The 25,156-nt window shown below is 36.4% G+C and overlaps 1 pseudogene; it reads left to right on the top strand.

Moving 5' to 3' along the window:
* The first annotated feature begins 24,542 nt into the window (after positions 1 to 24,542).
* LOC122435128 lies at positions 24,543 to 24,901 on the top strand (annotated as a pseudogene).
* Positions 24,902 to 25,156: the final 255 nt, after the last annotated feature.

Here is a 25,156-nt window from a genome sequence, read left to right as displayed (position 1 = left end):
CCCTTCTCCTCCTGCCTTCAATCTTTCCCAACATCAGGGTCTTTTCTAATAACAGTTCTTCCCATCAGGTGGTCAAAGTACTGGAGTTTCAGTTTCAGCATCAGTCCTTCCAATGAATATTCAGAGTTGATTTCCTTTCAGATGGACTGGTTGGATCTCCTTGCAGTCCAAGGGACTCTCAAGAGTCTTCTCCAACATCACAGTTCAAAAGCATCAATTCTTTGGCACTCAGCTTTCTTTATAGCACAAATTTCACATCCACACATGACTACTAGAAAAAACATAGCTTTGACTAGATTGGACTTTGGTGGCAAAGTAATGTCTCTGCCTTTTAATATGATGTCTAGGTTGGTCATAACTTTTCTCCCAAAGAGCAAGTGTCTTTTAATTTCATGGCTGCAGTCAACATCTGCAGTCACTTTGGAACCAAAAAAAAAGAACAAAGTCTGTCGATATTTTCCATTGTTTCCCCATCTATTTGCCATGAAGTTATGGGACCAGATGTCATGATCTTAGTTTTCTGAATGTTGAGTTTAAAGCCAACTTTTTCACTCTTTCACTTTCATCAAGAGGCTCTTTAGTTCTTCTTTCCTTACTGCCATAAGGGTGGTGTCATCTGCATATCTGATGTTATTGTTATTTCTCCTGGCAATCTTGATTCCAGTTTGTGCTTCATCCAGTCCAGCATTTCTCATGATGTACTCTGCATATAAGTTAAATAAGCTGGGTGACAACATAAAACTGTAACATACTCCTTTTCTGATTTGGAAACAGTCCATTGTTCCATGTCCAGTTCTAACTGTTGTTTTTTGACCTGCATACAGATTTCTCAGGAGGCAGGGCAGGTGGTCTGGTATTCCCATCTCTTTCAGAATTTTCCACACTTTTTTGTGATCCACACAGTCAAAGACTTTGGTGTATTCAATAAAGCAGCAGTAGATGGTTTTCTGGAACTCCCTCATTTTTCAATGATCCAACAGATGTTGGCAATTTGATCTCTGTTTCCTCTACCTTTTCTAAATCCAACTTGAACATCTGGAATTTCACAGTTCACATACTCATGAAGCCTGTCTTAGGCAATTTTGAGCATTACTTTGCTTGTGTGTGAGATATGTGCAATTGTGCGGTTATTTGAGCATTCTTTGGCATTGCCTTTCTTTGGGATTGGAAAGAAAATTCATCTTTCCCAGTCCTGTGGCCACTGCTGAGTTTTCCAAATTTGCTGGCATATTGAGTGCAGCACTTTCACAGCATCATCTCTTTGGATTTGAAATAGTTCACCTGGAATTTCATCACCTCCACTTGCTTTGTTCATTGTGATGCTTCCTAAGGCCCACTTGACTTTGTGTTTCAGGAAGTCTGCCTCTAGGTGAGTGATCACACCATCATCATTACCTGGGTCATGAAGATCTTTTTTGTATAGTTCTTCTGTGTGTTCTTGACACCTCTTCTTAATATCTACTGCTTTTGTTAGATACATATAATTTCTGTCCTTAATTGTGCCCATCTTTGCATGAAATGTTCCCTTGGTGTCTCTAATTTTCTTGAAGTGATCTCTAGTCTTTTCCAGTCTATTGTTTTCCTCTATTTCTTTGCACTGATCACTGAGGTAGGCTTTCTTATCTCTCCGTACTATTCTTTGGTCCTTTATTTTCTCCTTGGCCTTTAGCGTCTCTTCTTTTCTCAGCTATTTGTAAGGCCTCCTCAGACAACCATTTGACCTTTTTGCTTTTCTTTTTCTTGGAGATGGTCTTGATCCCTGCCTCCTGTATAATGTCAGGAACCTCCGTCCATAGTTTTTCAGGCACCCTGTCTGTCAGATCTAATCCCTTGAGTCTATTTCTCACTTCCACTGTATAATTGTAAGTGATTTGATTTAGGTCATACCTGAATGGTCTAGTTGTTTTCCCTACTTTCTTCAATTTAAGTCTGAATTTGCAAATAAACAGTTCATTATCTGAGCCACAGTCAGCTCCCAGTCTTGCTTTGCTGACTGCATACAGCTTCTCCATCTTTGGCTGGAAAGAATATAATCAATCTGATTTTGGTATTGACCATCTGGTAAAGTCCATGTGTAGAGTCTTCTCTTGTGTTTTTGGAAGAGGATGATTGCTATGATTATTGTATTCTCTTGGCAAACCTCTTTTAGTCTTTGACCTGGTTTGTTTTGTACTCTAAGGCAAATTTTCTTGTTACTCCAGGTATCTCTTGACTTCCTACTTTTGCATTCCAATATGCATGACAAAATGTGGTCCACTGGAGGAGGGAATCACAGAGCACTTCAGTATTCTTGTCTTGAGAACACCATGAACAGCATGAAAAGACAAAAAATAGGACACTGAAAGATGAACTCCCCAGGTCGGTAGATGCCCAATATGCTACTTGAGATCAGTGGAGGATTAACTCCAGAAAGAATGAAGAGACAGAGCCAAAGCAAAAGCAACACCCAGTTGTGGATGTGACTGGTAATGGAAGTAAAGTCTAATGCAGTAAGAACAATATTGCATAGGAACCTGGAATCAAGGCAAATTGGAAGAAGTCAAACTGGTGATAACCAGAGTGAATGTGGAAGCGGTCAAACAGGAGGTGGCAAGAGTGAATGTCGACTTTCTAGGAATCAGTGAAGTAAAATGGACTGGAATGGGTGAATTAAACTAAGATGACCATTATATCTTCTACTGTGGGCAAGAATCCCTTAGAAGAAAAGGAGTAGCCATTATAGTCAATAAAAGAGTCCAAAATGCAGTACTTGGCTACAATCTCAAAAACGACAGAATGATCTCTGTTCGTTTTGTTAGATAGTTAGAATAGGAAACAGGTGTCTAAAATGGTGGTGGCTAAAAGACAAGGAAGGGAAAAGCCCATGAAAATAGAACAAAGGAAGGTCAAAGGAAGTCCGAGGACTTCAGGTAGAACAACAGTACTCCTGCCTAGTCCAGTTTACATAGGGCAGGCCCAGGTGGGAGGAAAAAAACATAAAAAGAGGAGCCAAAGGGCTTTCTCTCTCTCCCCCGTGCACTGGTTCACACCTTTGGGTCGGCATGGCCTCACGCCTGGAGGATGAATTCTCATGACATTTTCTAAATACAATAGAGCTGTAACACTGATTTGTCTAAGATTGTAACACGGTCTGTCCAAGACCCGAGAGCTGTGATGCACCGAAGGCTTTAATGTCCATCACTTCAAATCTTTCTTGTGACGAGACAGAACTGAGGAGCATACACTCGCCTTACAGTTTCCAAGGCAAACCATTCAATACCACAGTAATCTATGCCCTGACCAGTAATGCTGAGGAAGCTGAAGTTGAATGGTTCTATGAATACCTACAAGACCTTCTAGAATTAACACCCACAAAATATATTATAGGGGACTAGAATGCAAAAGTAGGAAGTATCAGGCAAATTTGGCTTCAGAGTACAAAATGAAGCAAGTCAAAGTCTAACAGAGTTTTGCCAAGAGAAGGCACTGGTCATAGCCAACACTCTCTTCCAAGGGACAAGAAAAAAAAAAAAAAAAAGCAAACCTTTAGAAACCCAGCAAGAAGAAACAAGACTGAAAAAAGACTTTAGAAACTGAGCAGATATTTCAGCGGCTACAAGATACTAGTGAATTCAAGAACCACCAATATAAATTGGCTTAGTAAGCACCTAAAGCTCTTTATTGAAACCCAAGAAGTGTCATGCTGTAAGAGAATGACTCACGTCCCGAAATTGTGGGCTATCTCTTAAAATTAAGAGCAAGATTAAAAGAAACCTAATCCAACAAAGCTTAGCATTTAGTGTTCACTGTAGCAAAGCATTTCATCAGTAATTTAACTACCTGGAAGGAGAAAACTTAATAAAATTTAGAGGAAAATAAGAGAATGCAGTCTCTACAACATGCCATTCTTAATGTTCAGTATATAAGCATAAAGCACTAGACAATCGAAGAAGCAATAATATGTGACACAAAATTGAGAGGCAACAAATAAGAGTTAACAGAAATAGATACACAGATGTAATCACTTTTATTTATCAGACATGTACATTAAAACAATTATAATAAATATATTAAAGAATCTCAAGATAAGATGACTATAGTGAATAAAGAGATGGAGAACATTAGGAGAGACCTTGAATATCTAAAACAGAACCAAAGGAATATCTTAGTTCTGAAAACTGTAACAACTGAAATATGAAATTCATTAGATGGGATTAATAGAAGATTAAGCACAAGAAACAAATGTTCACTAGAAGACAGGTGAGTAAAAGTTTTCCAAACTGAAATACAAAGACTATTAAAGTTTTATATATAATTCTATTTCTCTGATAATGAGTGATGTTGAGCATCTTTTCATGTGTTTGTTAGCCATCTGTATGTCTTCTTTGGAGAAATGTCTGTTTAGATCTTTGGCCCATTTTTTGATTGGGTCACTTATTTTTCTGGAATTCAGCTGCAGGAGTTGCTTGTATATTTTTTTAGATTAATCCTTTGTCTGTTTCTTCATTTGCTATTATTTTCTCCCATTCTGAAGGCTGTCTTTTCACCTTGCTTTTGTTTCCTTTGTTGTGCAAAAGCTTTTAAGTTTAATTAGGTCCCTTTTTTTTTTTTTTTTTTGCTTTTATTTCCAATATTCTGGGAGGTGGGTCATAGAGGATCTTGCTGTGATTTATGTCGGAGAGTGTTTTGCTTATGGTACCATTACACGTCAGTCAGAATGGCTGCTATCCAAAAGTCTACAAGCAATAAATGCTGGAGAGGGTGTGGAGAAAAGGAATCCCTCTTACACTGTTGGTGGGAATGCAAACTAGTACAGCCACTATGGAGAACAGTGTGGAGATTCCTTAAAAAACTGGAAATAGAACTGCCATATGACCCAGCAATCCCACTCCTGGACATACACACCTAGGAAACCAGATCTGAAAGAGACACGTGTACCCCAATGTTCATCACATCACTGTTTATAATAGCCAGGACATGGAAGCAACCTAGATTCCCATTAGCAGACGAATGGATAAGAAAGCTGTGGTACATATACATAATGGAATATTACTCAGCCATTAAAAAGAATACATTTGTATCAGTTCTAATGAGATGGATAAAACTGGAGCCCATTATACAGAGTGAAGTAAGCCAGAAAGATAAAGACCAATACAGTATACTAACACATATATATGGAATTTAGATAGATGGTAACGATAACCCTATATGCAAGACAGAAAAAGAGACTTTTGGACTCTATGGGAGAAGGTGAGGGTGGGATGATCTGAGAGGACAGCATCGAAACGTGTATATTATCAAGCATGAAACAGATCGCCAGTCCAGGTTGGACGCATGAGACAAGTGCTCGGGGCTGTTGCACTGGGACGACCCAGGGGGATGGGATGGGTAGGGAGGTGGAAGGGGGGTTAGGGATGGGGAACACATGTAAATCCATGGCTGATTCATGTCAATGTGTGACAAAAACCACTACAATATTGTAAAGTGATTAGCCTGCAACTAATAAAAATAAATGGAAAAATAATAATAAAATATAAGGACCTAAAAAAATAATAAAGTTTTATATATAATCCTAAATAGAATTCAAGGATCAGTGGGACAATACCAAATGGCATGAAATAGGTGTCAACTGGGTTCTAGAAGGAATGAAGAAAAACAAAATGGTTAAATATTTTAAAACAAATTTTGGTTGAAAATATCTGGATTGGAAGGAAATTAGCCAGCCACAGTTCCAATAAATTCACTAATATCCAAGTAGTATAAGTACAAAAAAAAAAAAAAAATGACTTAAACATAACATAGTCAATAGCTGGAAAACAAGGGGGAAAAAGAAATCTTAAAAATAGCTAGAGAAAAAAAAAAATATATATATATATATACACATAGTATACAGGGAAACAGACTTCCAGTTTCACTGTTTGTCTCAGACTATAAAGAATCCACCTCCAGTGCGGGAAACCTGGATTTGATCCCTGGTGGGAAGATCCTTTGAAGGAAGGCATGACAAACCACTCCAGTATTCTTGCCTGCAGAATCCCCATGGAAAGAGGAGACTGGCAGGCTGCATACAGTCCATGGGGTCGCAAAAAGTTGGACATGACTGAGCAACTAAGCACATACAGGGAAACAGCAATAAGAATTATGACTGACTTCTAATAAAAAACTACACATCTGAATACAGCAGAACTACTTTTAAAATTTCAAAGAAAAGTTGTCTAACTACAATCCTATTCTTAAAATATGAGAGCAACATAATTAATTGCAAGCAAATCTCAAAAACAAGGAATGGGAAAGGAAAATTGCACTAACATTCAACTGATTCCTTAAAGAAAATAAAGGCAATGGATTATGGATTTTATAACATATTAATAGAAGTAACATCTATGGCAAAAATGGTAAAAAGAATGGGAGTGGGTGAATGAAACTGACAGGAAGACCTTAAAATTTATATGGAAATTCATGAGTCAAAAATTACTGAAAAAGAATAAAACTGCAATATTTATACTACATATGTTAACATTTATTATAAAGCTACAATATACACAGGATAAATAGATCAAATACCATCTATATATAAACCCATAGATATATGGCTGTTTAATTTTCAATAATGTTGCCAAAGTAATCCAATGGTCAATAAAAGGTGTTGGAATAACTCATTGGAGGAAAGAGGGTCTTTTTATAAATACGCTAGAAAAACTAGATGTAGATATACAAAATTGTGCACCTGCAGCTGAACTCATGCCATATACAAAATTACTTTGACATATAGCTAAAAATGTAAAACTTCTATATGTTATCACTTATATGTGGAATCCACAATTCTCAATGGTGAAACAAAAAATTCCTCTAAAATTAGGAACAAGACAAGGATTCCCATTCTTACTACATTTATTCAACCTATTCCAAGAAATCTTAGCCAGAGGAATTAGGCAAGAAAAAATAGATAAAAGACATGCAAATTGGAAAGGAAGAACTAAAACTGTCATTTGCAGATGACAGGACACAGGGTGTGGAAAATCCTAAAGATTCTATCAAAAAAATGCTAGAACTAATAAATAATTTTAATAAAGTTGTAGGATAAAAAATCAACATTAAATTAACCCTGTCATAATTCCAATGATATTTTTCACAGGAACAGGAAAATCAATCCTAAAATTTGTATGGCAAAACAAAACAGCCAAAAGCGTTAAAGCAATCTTGGGAACGAACAAATCTGGAGGCATCATACTTTGTACTTTCAAAGCAAATTAAAAAGCAACAGTACTCAAAACAACATGATATTGGCATTGGTTAGTCAGTTCAGTCACGCAGAAATGTCTGACTCTTTGCAACCCCATGGCATGTCAGGCTTCCCTGTTCATCACCAACTCCCAGAGCTTGCTAAAACTCATGTCCATAGAGCCAGTGATGCAATACAACCATCTGATCCTCTGTTGTCCCCTTCTTCTCCCACATTCAATCTTTCCCAGCATCAGGGTCTTTTCCAATAAGTCATTCCTTCACATCAGGTGGCCAAAGTAATCGAGCTTCAGATTCAGCATCAGTCCTTGCAATGAATATTCAGGATGGATTTCCTTTAGGATTGACTCTCTGGTCTGATCTCCTTGCAGTCCAAACGACTCTTAAGAGTCTTCTCCAACACCACAGTTCAAAAGTGTCAATTCTTTGTCACTCAGCTTTCTTTATGGTCCAACTCTCTCATCCATACGTGACTAATGGAAAAACCATAGCTTTGACTGGACAGGCAATCATTGGCAAATTAATGTCTCTGCTTTTTAATATGCTGTCTAGGTTGGTCATAACTTTTCTTCCAAGGAGCAAATGTCTTTTAATTTCATGGCTGCAGTCATTATCTACAGTGATTTTGGATCCCAAGAAAATAAAGTCTGTTACTGTTTCCATTGTTTCCCCAGCTATTTGCCATGAAGTGATTGGACTGGACACCATGATCTTCGTTTGTTGAATGTTGAGTTTTAAGCAAGCTATTTCACTCTACTTTTCTCAATTTCATCAAGAGGCTCTTTAGTTCCTCTTCACTTTCTGCCATAAAGGTAGTGTGGCCTGCATGTTTGAGGTTATTGATATTTCTCCCAGGAATCTTGATTGTAGCTTGTGCTTCATTCAATCTGACTTTCCCCATGATGTACTCTGCATGTAGGTTAAATTAGCAAGATAACAACATACGACCTTGATTGTACTCCTTTCCCAATTTGGAACCAGTCCATTATTCCATATACGGTTCTTACTGTTGCTTCTTGACCTACATACAGATTCCTCAGGAGGCAGGTCAGGTAGCCTGGTATTCCCATCTCTTTCAGAATTTTCCATAGTTTGTTCTGATCCACAAAATCAAAGGCTTTGGCATAGTCAATGAAGCAGAAACATGTTTTCCTGGAATTCTCTTGTTTTTTCTATGATCAAACAGATGTTGGCAATTTGATCTCTGGTTCTTCTGCCTTTTCTAAATCCATCTTGAGCATCTGGAATTTCTTGGTTCACATACTATTGTAGCCTAGCTTGGAGAATTTTGAGCATTACTTTGCTAGTGTGTGACATGAGTGCAATTGTGAAGTAGTTTGAGCATTTTTTTTTTTTTTTTGACATTGCCTTTCTTAGGGATTGGAATGAAAACTGACCTTTTCCAGTCCTGTGGCCACTGCTGAGTTTCCCAAATTTGCTGGCATATTGAGTGCAGCACTTTCACAGCATCATCTATTAGGATTTGAAATAGCTCATCTACAGTTCCATCACCTCCACTAGCTTTGTCCGTAGTGATGCTTCCTAAGGCCCACTTGACTTCACATTGCAGGATGTCTGGCTCTAAGAGTGTGATTACACCATCGTTATCTGGGTCATGAAGATCTTTTTTGTATAGTTCTGTGTATTCTTGCCACCTCTTCTTAATAGCTCCTGATTCTATTGTCTATACCATTTCTGTCTTCTATTGTGTCCATCTTCACATGAAATATTCCCTTGGTATCTCTAATTTTCTTGAAGTGATCTCTAGCCTTTTTCATCCTATTGGCATAAAAAATACAAACTCCCATTCTATTTGCATAAAAACAGACAAATTATCCTTCTGTTGGCATAAAAACAGACAAATTCTATTGGCATAAAGATATAAAGATTTCCATTCTATTGACATAAAAACATACAAATAAATCAATGAAACTGAATTGAAAGCTGGAAATAAACCCATGCCAAGAATACACAAAACAGAAAGATATGTGTTTTTAAGAAATGGTGTTGGGAAACTGGCTAGTCACACTCAAAGGATTAAAACTGGTCCACTGTATTACACAGTAAACATAAATAAACTCAAAATGGATTAAACACTTGAATGTAAAGTTCAAAATTGTAAAACTTCTAGAAGAAAATATGGGGGAATAATCTCCCTTACACAAGTTGTTGTTGTTTTTCAGTCACTAGTCATGACTGACTCTTTGTGAACTCATGGATTGCAACACATCAGGCATCCATGTCCCTCACCATCTCCCAGAGTTCACCCAAGTTCATGTCCATTGAATCAGTGATGCCATCCAACCATCTCATCCTCTGACACCCACTTCTCCTTTTGCCTTCAATCTTTCCCAGTATTAGGGTCTTTTTTCCAATGAGTTGACCCTTTGGAACAGGTGGCCAAAATTTTGAAGCTTCAGCATCAGTTCTTCCAATGAATATTTAGGGTTGATTTCCCTAGGGTTAACAGGTTTGATCTCCTTGCTCTCCAAGGGACGGTCAAGATTTTTCTCCAGCACAGCAATTTGAAAGAATCAATACTTTGGCACTCAGCCTTCTTTATGGTTCAACTTTCACATCCATACATGATTATTGGAAAGATCAGAGCTTTGACTATATGGACCTTTGCCAGTAAAGTGTTGTCTTTATTTTTTAATATGTTGTCTAGGTTTGTCCTAGTCTTCTTTCCAAGAAGCAAGGATCTTCTGATTTCATGGCTGCTGTCACCATCCACAGTGATTTTGGAGCCCAAGAAGAAAAAATATATCACTGCTTCCACTTTTTTCCTTTCTGTTTGCCATGAAGTGATGGGACAAGATGCCATGATGTTAGTTTTAATATTTAGTTTTAAGTCAGCTTTTTCACTGTCTGTCTTCACTCTCATCAAGTGTTCTTGGCTTTCTGAGGGGTATCATCTGCCTATTTGAGGTTGTTGATATTTCTCCCAGTAATCTTGATTCCAGCTAGTAACTCATCCAGCCCGGTATTTCACATGATGTACTCTGCATGTTAGTTAAACGAACAGATAAACAGGGTGACAATATACAGCATTGTTGTACTCTTTTCTCAATTTTGAATCAGTCAGTTGTTCCATATAAGGTTATAGCAGTTGCTTTTTGACCCGGAAACGGGTTTCTCAGGAGAAGGTAAGGTGACCTGGTATTACCATCTCTTAAAGAATTCTCCACTATTTGTTGTGATCCTCACAAAAGCTTTCATGTAGTAAATGAAGCAGAAGTAGATTTTTTTTTCTGGAATCCCCTTGCGTTCTCTATGATCCAACAGATGTTGGCAATTTGATCCATGTTTCCTCTGCCTTTTCTAAATCCAGCTTATACATTTGGAAGTTACAGGTTCACATACAGCCAAAACCTAGCTTGAAGGATTTTGAGCACAACCTTACTAGAATGGGAAGTGAGTGCAATTGTCTGGTAGTTTGAACATTCTTTAGCAATGCCCTTTTTGGAATGGGATGAAAACAAAATTTTTCCAATCTTGTGGCCACTGCTGGGTTTTCCAAATTTGCAGCCAATCATCTTAGCATTTTAAATTGCTCACCTGGAATTTCATCACTTCCACTAGCTTTATTGGTAGTAATGCTTCCTAAAGCCCACTTGACTTCACACTCCAGGATGTCTGGCTCTAGGTGATATGACACTAGAAGAAGAACCTCAGGTCAGAAGGTATCCATTATACTACTGGGGAAGAGCAGAGGGCAATTACTAATAGCTCCAGAAAAAATGAAGTAGCTGGGTCAAAGCAGAAATGACACTCAGTTGTGGATGTGTCTGGTGTTGAAAGTAAAATCTGATGCTATAAAGAACAATACTGCCTAGAAACCTGGAATTGTATGTTCATAAATCAAGGTAAATTGGACGTTGTCAAGCAGGATGTGGCAAGAGTGAACATCAACATCTTAGGAATCAGTGAACTAAAATGGATGTGAATGAGTGAATTTAGTTCAGATGACCATTATATATACTACTGTGGGCAAGAATCCCTTAGAAGAAATGGAGTAGCCCTCATAATCAACAAAAAAGTCTGAAATGCAGTACTTAGGTGCAATCTCAAAAACTGAAATGAACAGAGATCATTTCCAAGGCAAACCATTTGATATCACAGTAATTCAAATATATACCCTAACCACTGATGCCAAATAGCTAAAGCTGACAAGTTCTATGAAGAGCTGTAAGGCCTTCTAGAACTAACACTCTTACACAGATATTGGGAATTATTATTATTATTATTATTATTTTAGATATGACCCTAGAAGCAAAGAGAACTAAAACAAAAATAAACAAGTGAGATTACATAAAACTAAACAAATTCTGGACAGTGAAGAAATGCATCAACGAAATGAAAGCACAACATACGGAATGTGATAAAATATTTACAAACACATGTCCAATGAAGATTTGGTTTCCTCAATATGCAAGGAATTCATACAACTTAAAAGAAATAAAAAAACAAGTAGCCCAATCAAAAATGGACCAAAAAAATGGACAAAAGGCCTGAATAGGCATTTCTTTTAAAGACATACATACAAATGGCCAACAGGTACATGAGAAGGTGTCAACATAACTAATCATCAGGGAAATGAAGTCAAAAGCACAATGAAACAAAATCATTATCTCAAAGAAATATCTGTGCTCCCATGTCATAACAACATTACTCACAATAGCCACAGTATGGAATTAACTCAAATATCCATCAACAGATGAATGAATAAAGAAAATATGACTCTCTCTATATATATGTATATAATGCAGATGGCACCACCTTTGACTGTGTGGATAACAATAAACTGTGGAAAATTCTGAAAGAGATGGGAATACCAGACCACCTGACCTGCCTCTTGAGAAATCTGTATACAGGTCAGGAAGCAACAGTTATAACTGGACATGGAACAACAGACTGGTTTTAAATAGGAAAAGGTGCATATCAAGGCTGTATATTGTCACCCTGCATATTTAACTTAGATGCAGAGTACATCATGAGAAACGCTGGGCTGGAGGAAACACAAGCTGGAATCAAGATTGCTGGGAGAAATATCAATAACCTCAGGTACGCAGGTGACACCACCCTTATGGCAGAAAGTGAAGAAGAACTAAAGAGCCTCTTGATGAAAGTGAAAGAGGAGAGTGAAAAGGTTGACTTAAAGCTCAACATTCAGAAAACTAAGATCATGGCATCTGGTTCCATCGCTTCATGGCAAATAGATGGGGAAACAGTGGCTTACTTTATTTTTTGGGGCTTCAAAATCACTGCAGATGGTGATTGCAGCCATGAAATTAAAAGACACTTGCTCCTTGGATGGAAAGCTATGACCACCCTAGACAGCATATTAAAAAACAGAGGAATTACTTTGCCAACAAAGGTCCGTCTAGTCAAGGCTGTGGTTTTTCCAGTGGTCATGTATGGATGTGAGAGTTGCACTGTAAAGAAAGCTGAGTGCCAAAGAATTGATGCTTTTGAACTGTGGTGTTGGAGAAGACTCTTGAGAGTCTCTTGGACTGCAAGGAGATCCAACCAGTTCACCCTAAAGGGGATCAATCCTGGGTGTTCATTGGAGGGAGTGATGTTGTAGCTGAAACTCCAATACTTTGGCCACCTGATGCAGAGAGCAGCTGACTCATTTGAAAATACCCTGATGCTGGGAAAGATTGAGGTCCAGAGGAGATGGGAACAACAGAGGATGAGTTGGTTGGATGGCATCACCGACACAATGGACATGGGTTTGGGTGGACTCCGGGAGCTGGTGATGGACAGGGAGGCCTGGCGTGCTTCAGTTCATGGGGTTGCAAAGAGTCGGACATGACTGAGCGACTGAACTGAACTGAACTGAGCTGAGCTGATACATATATATATATATATATATATATATAAAAGAGAGAGAATGGAATATTATTCAGACTTTATTATTTTTTGTTTGTTTGTTTTCCATTTATGTTTATTAGTTGGAGGCTAATTACTTTACAATATTGTAGTGGTTTTTGCCATACATTCAGACTTTAAAAAGAAGGAAACCCTGTCGTTTGTGACAATATGAATAAACCTGGAAGGCATTATGCTAAGTGAAATAAGGTGGAAAGAGAAAGGCAAATAATGCATGGTCTCATATCTAGAGGCAAAAAGAAAGAAAGAAAAGAAAATTCTAATTACAGAAACAGAGAGTGGAAAATTAGTTACCAGGAGCTGGGGAGTGGAGGAAATAGGAAGAGGAAGGTAAAAGGTTACAAAATTTCAGATATAACATAAATAGGTCTGAGGTTCCAGTGAATTCACTATGGTGACTATACTTGATAACATTATTGCATATTTAAATATGCTAAAAGAGTAGAACTTAAATGTTCTTTCTGAGAAAAAGTGAATATGTGGGAAAAAAAGGGGGGGGGGAACTTAACTGGTCATGGCCCAAAAATGGTTATGTGCTAATAAGCAGTAATACGCTACTAATGTTCAACATCTTTAGCCATCAGGTAAATGCAAATATCATCCATGGTTGGATGGCATCACCAATTCAATGGACACGAACTTGGGCAAACTCCAGGAGGTGGTGAGGGACATGAAAGCCTGGTGTGCTGCAGTCCGTGTGGTCATGAAGAGTCAGACACGACTTGGCAACTGAACAACAACAGCAACAAAAATGCAAATTAAAATTAGAATAAGATGATATTTTACAAGTATTGGAATTGTTCGAATTAAAAAGCTGACAACACCAAGTGTTGAAAAGATGTGGAGAAACAATATTCACATACAATATTGAATGAAATGCAAAATGGTATAGCAATGTTGGAAAGCTATTTAGCATTTCCTTGTAAAGTTAAATATATAGGGTAAAAATGCACCCATTTTATAACCAAGTGTTACCATATCTAAGTATTTAATGAAGGAATATGAGTGCATATGTTCCCAACAAAATACACACATACACAAACACCTATATAAGAATATTTGCAACAATTTTACTTTTAATAGCACCAAATCAGAAACATCCAAACAATAATCAACTGGAGAATGGAGAAACAAGTTTATGTGGTTTATTTATATGATGAACAACAATAAAAAAAAACTCAACAATAAAAAAGAGCAAACCATTGATTGAAATACAATTAACATGGATTAACTAAACATGGATTAAATATTATATTGTGGGATACAAGCCAGACAAAAGAGTATATACTGTGATTTCTTTTATGTGAAGTTCTGGGATATGCTATATTAAACTATGATGAACCAAATAAGAGCATTGATTACCTCTGGGGAGTGGACTGGTTAGAAATGGACATATTCTTAGTGTTAATCTGTGGTCAAAATTTATCAAACTATACATTTTATTATATGTGAATTATATCTCAGTTTTAAAATTACCAGTCAAAAACAGATAAAAATGAAAATCTAACTGCAAACTCATAATATAAAATAGGTATGCCATACCTTCTCACAACTAAGTACTACCTCCTTTCTAAGTTAAACTTAAGAAATAGAAAATAAATATAAGTCTTATTTGTGGCAGTATTATATTCATTTCATAAGGTAAAATCAGTAATCCTATACTTTTAAAATTTCTGAGTACCAATTAGTTTTACTTTCGAAATCAATTTGATCTTTATAATGTTGCTTAAAATAGCCTTTAGATCACTATTTTCATATATTTCAAAAATAGTATTTAATTTTTGAGGCTATGTGTGTACTAAAAATTTTCTATTATGTGTCTTGATCCTTCAAGAATCAAGATTTGGAAGAAAACTCAACAAATAGAGCCAAACATTCTAAAATTCACCCCAGGGTTAATTGGAGGTCAATATAATAAACCTTTTCCTGTGTTTCAGATTGTTTATATTATTTTAAATAGAAACTACTCACATTATAGGAGCCACTTTAGTCTTAATTTCACACGTATTTCCTGAACAAATGTAAGCAATATGTCTAATTTTTGTTGAAGTCCAGGAGTCATGCAAGGGAGTCATTGCAAGTGAAATCTATAAAAAACAAGGCAGATACTGTTTAGTCTGTTCCTTGTACTGTAACTGTTAAAATTATTTTATGTTAACAGATATAATCCTTACATAAGACAATTATGTATGTTCATTAAAAATAAACTGAAGCACATAGAACTTTAGTTACTTTCCAGAGAGTACATAGAGCAGTAGAACAGGGATTTGGACACAAGAACTACTAACGATCATTAAGCTCTAAAGTCTATATGTAATTACATTCCTTACACCAGTGATTCACAAACATTGCTTATCAGCCTTCCAGAAGGAGCAGTAGTATTGCTTTTTGGCATCTCTGGTGTGAGACCTGGAAATTTGTTTTCCTACAGAAGTATGTCAGATTGTTATAATAATGAGATGAGTTTGGAAACAACAGGCTTAGATCATTTCAGAAACTTAATCACTACCAGATTTTCTTACGGATGGTACCAATATTCTCCCTCTCATTCAAAGGAGAAAATAATGCATTTTCTAGTGGAAAATAAGAATGATTTGGTTTAAAGTTGAAGTCTGGTCACTATAAAATGGCAGAAAAACTTCATTTTCTATTTAGGCTTTGAGTGTTTGTTTGTTTTTTTCCCCACAGTTACTTCTATTGACATATTTCCAGTTTCCTTCACTTGTCAGATTGGCTCCTTATAAGAATATATGTTACCTTTTCACTTACTTGCATTGTTTCACAAATGAGTTACTGACATAACTTCCAAATGGTTTATTCTACCTCAATATATTCCTTTTTTCTCTTTCATCAAATATTCTATGCTCTGGTATATATTTCTAAAACATTATTTCAATTATATCTTTTTGAAAAACTTCTTGTAAAGAAAAAAGAAACTTATTGTAAAACCTCTGTTGATTCAATTAAATCAAACTTCATCTTAGGTGGCTTCAGCCTGCAGTGGCTTAAAGCAGTATTTTGGTTCCCTGGCCAGAGATTGAAGTCAGACTGCAGCAGTGAGAACACTGAATTCTAGCTACTAGACCACCAGAACCATAGCCAGGGTCATGGCCCTGGCCCATCAGCTTTGTAGAAATGAATTTTTGCAAGGAGAAAATAATGAAACAAGTAATGTGTTTATTAGCAGGAAAACTAGTATATGTGATTAGACTTCTGTAGGTGGTCTCAGAGAGAGAGTTATGTCCTCCTGGTAGTTTGAATCACTTACATGGAGAATTTCTTCTAGACTTCCTCTAGCCAATCATCTTGCTTTGCTTGGTACTGAGTCTGCATTTGGTTTATCTCAGGGTCCTCCCTATGTGCGCATGTGCATCTCTTAGTCAAGATGGATTCTAGCAAAGAAGTCTATGGGTAGGTTGACATCATCTACTATGATGGTGCCCCTCCCTTTTTGACCTTTGAGGTGCCTTTCTGCTCCTGTGCAGTCAGGAAGGTGTCTTTGACTTCAAGAATGAGAAATATGTGATCTCTTTTTCTCTTACCTGTGCAGGACTTAGCTTCTCCTCCCTCCTGCTATTATCTTCATCTTAGAGTATGTCTATTCACAGAGGACAAACTCCAGCTTTACAGCCTGGGGCTCATCTATCTCCTGTCTCAAATTCATCACCTTGATGGAGTTATCTAACCTGATATTTATAAGTAGAGCTTAATATTCTTCTAAAGATAAGAGATTTGACAGCTAGGAGAATATTTTTCAGTTTTGCAGGTTTTCAGATTACCCATATGTGAATTGAATTGGTTCTTAAAATGGAGAATAAAGCCTTTCCTAGTCTTAAATAGCTATTCCTTTTACTGTTCAATTATGTTAATTTCTAAACTGTTGACACTATATACTTTTGTTGTGTTCAAATTTTTAGCATTTTTGATGTTTTTGTGAGACACTATGAGAGGTTCTTTCTCTACTATTGTCATTTTGAAAGTATGATTATTCAAAAATGATGGGAAAAATGTCACTTTTATTCTGAGGAAAGGGTGGTCCAAATGAATATTTCAATCAAACTTCATTTTTCTTTGTATTGAGTTGTAAGTTTTCACTGAGCTTCATTTCTATTTAATAACAGGAATATCTTCAACTGAAAACCACAAAGCTTCAAATTGTTTCTCAAAAGTGTTCTTTCATAATGATGGCATAACTCATGAAGGCCTTTTGACCTCAGCTTTTAAGTTATTTACATTGTCTAGTTAAAAACCACACACTTTAGGAAGGATGTAAAAAGCTAAGTAACTTTCTACCTTAATGTTAAAATGCAAAGTCTTCCCAGCAAAGGTTATTTTCTCTGTACCTTTATTTCCAGTAATACTTTCTTTATTCATAGCACATTAATGAAAACTTAATTTCATTTACAAAAACAGACCATAAAAATAAAAGGAAGATTTCAACCGGTACAATATATTATATTGTGCAAGCAAAATATTACATTATGCATTTTAGTATCAGGGAAATTACAATTTTGTTTTATTATCACAATTTTGATATATAGTACATGAGTGATATCTCTAGCCATTATAAATTCGACTTTTAAAATATTCTTTTTTTTTTTTATTAGTTGGAGGCTAATTACTTCACAACATTTCAGTGGGTTTTGTCATACATTGATATGAATCAGCCATAGAGTTACACGTATTCCCCATCCCGATCCCCCCTCCCACCTCCCTCTCCACCCGATTTCTCTGGGTCTTCCCAATATTCTTAACTCCAAATTATAAAAAAAAATGTAGCCAACTAGAACAGATTTTTATATTTGAGGGTATGGAAAACAAACAACTACCAAAATTATCTAAGTGTTCAATATTATTATTGTTGCTATTATTGATTATCAATCCAGGGGAAACATGCATTAGGTTTTTCATACTTCAGAAATAAAATCATCATTCTCTTTATTGATATATTGCTCTCACATTGAATCTTTTACATGATGATCTCAAAGTCTTTGTTTTATTAATTATTGATATGGAAAACACCTTCTCAAGGGGAATTACTCATACTATTCACCTCTTTTCTAACAAAGCCTTGCATTCTTTCAACTAAGGCTTCTTTCAGATTTAATTGATATATTTCCTGGAGAGTAATAACAGATTTCACAGGATTGGGCAACTAATCTGTTGCTTATTGACTACTCATAAATTTCTCTAAGAATTCCAAGTCTACCCAAGAATATTGGACAAATAGGTAATAGTTCAGTTACTGTTTTTTACTTGAAATGAATAATATGGCTTCTGCCCCTATGCAAGTTACTATTTAGGTGGTGAATTCTGATTTTAGTATAAAGTAGCAAAGTTTTGATAATATATAGTCATCAAGTTGATTTGAATAAACTATGAATATGCTAATTCAGAGAACGGGTAACTCACTAAGGCAGAAAAATCTTGATAGAGAAGATGGGCATTGAGGTGGACATCACAGAAAATAAATAGAAATTGGAAGTTCAGAAAGATATGCTGTTGTTGTTCTTTAGCCACTAAGTCAAATCCAACTCTTTTGTGACCCCCTGGACTATAGACACTAGGCTCCTCTGTCCATGGGATTTCCCATGCAAGAATACTGGAATGGGTTGCCATTCCCTGTCCAGGGATGAGTGTGTGTGTGTGTGTGTGTGTGTGTGTGTGTGTGTGTGTGTACGTGCTCAGTTGCTCAGTGGTTTCTGACTGCTTCCAACCTTATGGATTGTAGCCTACCAGGTTCCTCTGTCCATGGGAACTTCCAGGCAAGAATATTGGAGTGAGTTGCTATTTCCTTCTCCAGGAGATCTTCCAGACCCTGGGATTGAACTTGTGTCTTGCATCTCTTGCATTGGCAGGCAGATTCTTTACCACTAGCACCATCTGGGAAACCCAGTGGGATGTACATGTCTCTAAACACAATGGAATCATCTAAGTTCAATTAAATAATGAATTATATTTAGAAGTAACAGAGATTATAATATTTATTAAGCTGAGAAGTAAACTTTACTAAAGTTCATATATCACAAGTATAAATTCCATTTGATTTTTAAAATAGTGAACAAAAGGTGGGGAATGATAAGACAATAAACAGCTATGTTCTAACTTGCCCTGGTCAAAGATTTACTTTTCATATATATAGACATGTAGATATATGAATGTAGACTGCTTGCTGGTATAGTGTTTCTTTGTATGCTAAATAATCTCTATGCTTAGTCTCTGTTAAAGTACAGTAATAAGATAAACAATAAATAAGAATGCTTTCTTATTTAAAGCTTATTTAAACAAAGAGGGTGAAGAGCTGCTACCCCAGACCTCTTTGGAAAGTAGACTATCAGGGACATACAAATGAAGGGGATGAATATTCACTGGGTAAGGAGGAGTTTGGGAGTTGACTTTCCTGACTTTCATCCCAACTCCATTTTACCAATGGGAGGGATTTTTGTCCCTATTTATCTTAGATCAACTCTCAAACATAGCTATTAAAAATACCTATTATTCCTTGTTGCCGCATGTGCTAATTAGTATGTTACAACCATTTGTAAAGGGATTTGTATATCTGATTTATAAACTGCTTATGCAGTACAATGTTAAATAATAAAATAAATATCATATGGAAAATATGGCTGCATAAAGTAATAAACATGTGTGATATACTGAGATTAGGCTAACTACAGACTTCATGTGACTATTTTCAGGTGTAACTTATAGGAGTTAAGTCTAACATTGCCTATTTAATAAACTCTCATCATGGAATTTATCTTGTTTCACTATAATAGTATCATTATAATAGTATGTGAACTTTCATTTATAACAAATGTAAACAAGTAGCAAGATCTATAAATTAAGAAATATATTAATATGAATTTTCACTACACTCAAGGACTGACACATATTTCCTCAGGAATCATTTTCTTTTCCTTGTTATAATTCTACATGAGATTCAGCAATAAGCAAATATTGTCTATGTCTCCTTGATAGGATTTTAAGATTTTTCTGGGCTTATTTGTGGATACCACCACCATCTCATAAATTATATCATTCATTTCCTTGTGATTGCAATGCTCCTAAGTGTACCTTGTTATTTTTATTTTTGCATATTCTTCAGGTTTTCTTTTCTATTTCTGGTTAGTTTTAAATATGAGCAGATATTTATTTAAAAAGTTTCCATGGACAAAACATTGTTTTGATGTTTTTTCATTTCAGGCTTTGACTGTAGAAGTTATTAACCGAAAAAATTTGCCCCTGAATCCATTTCAGAAATAGGTAGAGCTTAAGGTCCGGAAAAAGTCATATAGATTCATCTCTGTTCTTTCTTGCTAAATATTACTATAAACCCTGGAAATAATGCACCAGACTTTAAGAGTAAAGTAAAAACAGAGTGATTCAGTGCCTTACAACACCCCACGCAGCAGAAAAAGGCAACCCCAGCCTAGCATAGCTCACATTCAACTTAGCAGCAGAAGATGGTTAAGAAATTCCTCTCCTGGATCTAAAGAAAATCCAAACAGCAATGCTAGGCAGTCTTGTGACACTGCAGGGATGATTATACTAACAACAAATATCTTGTATCAGGGAAGGCTTCTCTTTCCCAAAGAGTCAGAGACTCCTTTCAGCCACCTAAAAATACCAACTGCTTGGTCCATCCTGGCAAAGTTCCCTCCATCTGTATGGGTTAAAGGGTCTTTTTATGCACCTGGATGTAACAGGAAGGAGAATTCCTCTAGGAACAAATGGTTTGATGGAATGACTACAGTATGGGGCTCCCTTTCCCAATGAAGAGACACTGGGTATTTCAGCAACTTTACAGAGGCTATTAAATAGAATCTCCTAAGAAAAGAAGTGCTCCATAGAAGCACTGTCTGTCAGTGTGAGACAGAGTTTCCTATTACCCACCTAGAGATAACAAGCAGTCCAGTCAAGAAAAGTATCTCTATCATTGAGGGAAATAGCATTGAAAATCACAAGAAAACAATAGTGAAAATTAATTAAACAAGATGAAAAAAATATAAAGTTGATAAATCTCTGAAAACAGAGGCAAAAATAGAGAGTAGACATAAGTCACTAGTTTCAGGAATGAAATGGAATATTGTGTGAAATGGAATATCTCCTGCCACATCAATAAACAAGGATGTAACAGCCATTAGTGATTTCAGATCTCTAAATGTGAATGAAGGCTTCCCGAAAGGGAAACAATGCCTATGATCCAGCAGATGCCACCATCCCCCAGGTGGCTGAGGAACTGGAGGAGGGAGTGAGAAACCAAAAATACAGGATGCTGGCCCCAGATAACTGAGATGCATATGAAAGGAATGACTTCAATAAGCTCAGACTCTTGCATCTTCCCATATATAGAAAAGTGCCAAATTCATTGGGATATCTGGTTTTCCTTAATTAGCAGTAATCTTTGTTATTTTGTTACACACACACACACTCATCCCTGGACAGGAATTGGCAACCCATTCCAGTATTTTTGCTTGGGAAATCCCATGGACAGAGGAGCCTGGTGTCTATAGTCCAGGAGGTCACAAAAGAGTGGGACATGACTTAGTGGCTAAAGAACAACAGCAGCATATCTTTCTGAACTTCCAATTTCTATTTATTTTCTGTGTTGTTCACCTCAATGCCCATCTTCTCTATCAAGATTTTTCTGCCTTAGTGAGGTACCTGTTCTCTGAAGTAGCATATTCATAGTTTATTCAAATCAACTTGATTTGTTCAGGGCTTCCCAGGTGCCTCAGACAGTAAAAATTCTGCCTGCAATGTGGGAGACCCAGGTTCGACCCATGGATTGGGAAGATCCCCTGAAGAAGGGAATGGCTACTCACTCCAGTATTCTTGCCTGGAGAATTCTTTGGACAGAGGAGCCCAGAAGGCTATAGTCTATGGGTTTACAAAGGGTTGGACATGACTGAACAACTAACACTTTCACTCTGATGTTCAGACTGCCTTCCTCCCTTGTCACAAACTTCTATAAATCCTGACTCCTTCCCCTACCCCAACCCCAACTCCCACTGCCCTACATCTTCCTCAGAGCAGTCTCTCAGGACTACCTGAGATGCTGTATTTTGGGCTTGAAGTCCTAAGATTTTCCTACCAAATAAAACACTCTCTACTTTCAGGCTGTGACTAATTTCTAAGTTGACAATTGCTACAGTTCCTTTAGTCATTAAAAGAGCATACTGAACCAGGGTATACTGAATAATTTTACACTCATAAATTTAACAACTTAGTAGAAATCAACCAATTTCTCAAAAACCCACAAAATACCAATCAATCCAGTCAATCCTAAAGGAAATCAATCAGTCCTGAATATTCATTGGAAGGACTAATACTGAGGCTGAAGCTCCAATAGAAATGCACCAATTTCTCAAAAACCCACAAAATGCCAATCAATCCAGTCAATCCTAAAGGGAATCAGTCAATCCTGAATACTCATTGGAAGGACTGATACTGAGGTTGAAGTTCCAATACTTTGGCCACCTGTTGGGAGGACCTGATTCATTGGAAAATACTTTGATTCTGGGAAAGATTGAAGGTAGAAGTAGAAGAGGGAAACAGAAGATAAGATGGTTGGACTGTATCACTGATTCAGTGGACATGAACTTGGGCAAACTCTGGGAAATAGTGAAGGACAGAGAAGCAGTCCACGGGGTCACAAAAAGTTGGACACGACTTGGTAACTGAACAATGACAACAATCAAATCTCAACCAAGATGAAATAGATAATTTGAATAGCCTTATAACTAATAAGGAAATTAAATTAATAAATAAAAAACATTCTGAAAAAGAAATCCAGGCCCAGCTAAAGTTGCTAGAGAATCTTACTCAAAATTTAAAGAAGACAACAACTATTTTAGAGAATCTCTTATAGAAAATGGGCTTCCCTAGTGGCTCAGATAGAAAGCATCCGCCTGCAATAAGGGAGACCCAGGTTTGATCCCTGGGTCAGGAAGATCCCCTGGAGAAGGAAATGGCAACCCACTCCATTACTCTTACCTGGAAAATTCCATGGACAGAGGAGCTTGGTGGGCTACAGTCTATGGGGTTGCAAAGAGTCAGGCACGACTGAGTGACTTCACTTTCTTTCTTATAGAAAATAGGGGATAAGGACACTATCTATCTCCTTTCATGAGTTCAGTATTACCCTAATACTAAAACCACACAATGACATTGCAGAAAGAAAAAATGTTATAAAAACAGAAATCTTCAAAAAAAATACAGTTATTATTAACAGACTTTGTATTTGCAAATTTGCCTACTTACTAAAAATCTATTTGTAACTGCAAAATCAGTATTCATGGCATGTTAATTCTCATTTTGTGAACATGTCCGAAGAGGTGAAAATTTTGAGTCACCTGATATGCAAATTCTCATCTAAGGTTGAACAAGGCTTTTATGCCTTCCTGTTTCAGCTGCACATTATAAAGTAGTGTCCTTATTGTGGTCCAATTAGTGTCTGATTTTTCACATTTTTGTGGTTTTGTTGGTTATTTCTCTGTTAAAAATGGTCCCTAAGCATAGAAAATGGTGCTAAAGAGCTGTCTAATATTCCTAAACTTGAGTAAGCTCTGATGTGCCTTACAGAGCAAATATATGTGTTACATAAGCTTCCTATAGGTATGAGCTATACCACTGTAGGACTTCCTTAGTGGCTCAGATTATAAAGTGTCTGCCTACAATGTGGGAGATAGCACTGTAGGCCATGAGTTCAACTTTAGTAAATCAACAGTATGTAATAACAGTCTTTAAAAAGAAACACACATAAAGAAAGATTATGCATTGACTCATTGATATAAATCTTGTGAAAAGAAGCTTAAATAAACTTAATTTTGTATTTTCCTTAAGAGCAATGGTTCAATATTTTCTAATTCAGAGATTGCAGCAATTTCATAAAACACCAACTGTATTAAGAAATAAAATGAAGCAATGTATAAACATATACCACAGTCTAGTAGAAAAGAATAACAGAACTAAACACACACACACACATAAATGAGTGTGCATAGAACTGGTGAAATCTGAATAAAGTCTATAGATTATGTCAATGTTAATTTCCCTTTTGTCATATTGTACTATAGTTATATGAATGCTACAGCTGGGGAAAACCAGATAAAAGTTATAGAGAATCTGTATTACTTCTTAAAATTGCAATTACATTTAAAAATACTTAATAAAAAAACAGTAATTTGCTCCTCTCGCCCTCTATTTCTCAAGCTCTCTCTTCTCTCTCTCACACACAAAATCACACACAAACAAATGCCTTCCCTATTTACAATTTCAAAATTTTACTTTATGACTTTCTTGAAAATGTTTACTTTCTTTAGTAAGGTGTTTTTACCATATTTTACCCTACACCGATTTATTGTGAACCAGAGTGCAATTTAACAACAAAAACACTCTTTGTCCAAACCAAGCCTGACTGAATGGCTCATGCAAAAAAGAGTGATTAGAAGAGGGGCAAATCTGCCATCAATGAACGCATTATTAACATTCAGAAATGCACTCATAGAGTGAGTTTCAAGAAGCATGTCCTTGGGCACTCAAAGGAATCTGGAAATTTGCCATGAAGAAGATGGGAACTCTGGATGTATGCATTGACTCTAGGCTCATTAAAGCTGACTGGACCAGAAGAATAAGGAATGTCCCACACTGTACCTATGTGCAGTTGTGCAGAAAATATAATGAAGACAAAGATTCACCAAACAAGCTCTACACGTTGGTTACCTTTGTACCTGTCATCATTTTCAAAAATCTACAGACAGTTAATGTGGAGGAGAACTAACTGCTGATTGTTGAATAAATGTATAGAACTCAAAACAAGCCAAAATAAAAATAATAGGAAACAATCTTAATGATTTTTACCAAACTCAATTGAAAATATTTATATTTTGAAGGCAAAGTAGTTTTCAAAGTCCCTGCAGATTTTAGTTTCTGCTTCTAAACTTGTTGATATTTATTTATATACATACATTGTAGCCACAATTTTATTGTTACTAAATCTAATCAACTCAGTCAAAGCTTCTTTGATAAACTTAAA

This window comes from Cervus canadensis, chromosome X (assembly GCF_019320065.1).
Source record: "Cervus canadensis isolate Bull #8, Minnesota chromosome X, ASM1932006v1, whole genome shotgun sequence".
NCBI lineage: Eukaryota > Metazoa > Chordata > Mammalia > Artiodactyla > Cervidae > Cervus > Cervus canadensis.
This window is presented reverse-complemented; position numbering and strand designations above follow the sequence as displayed.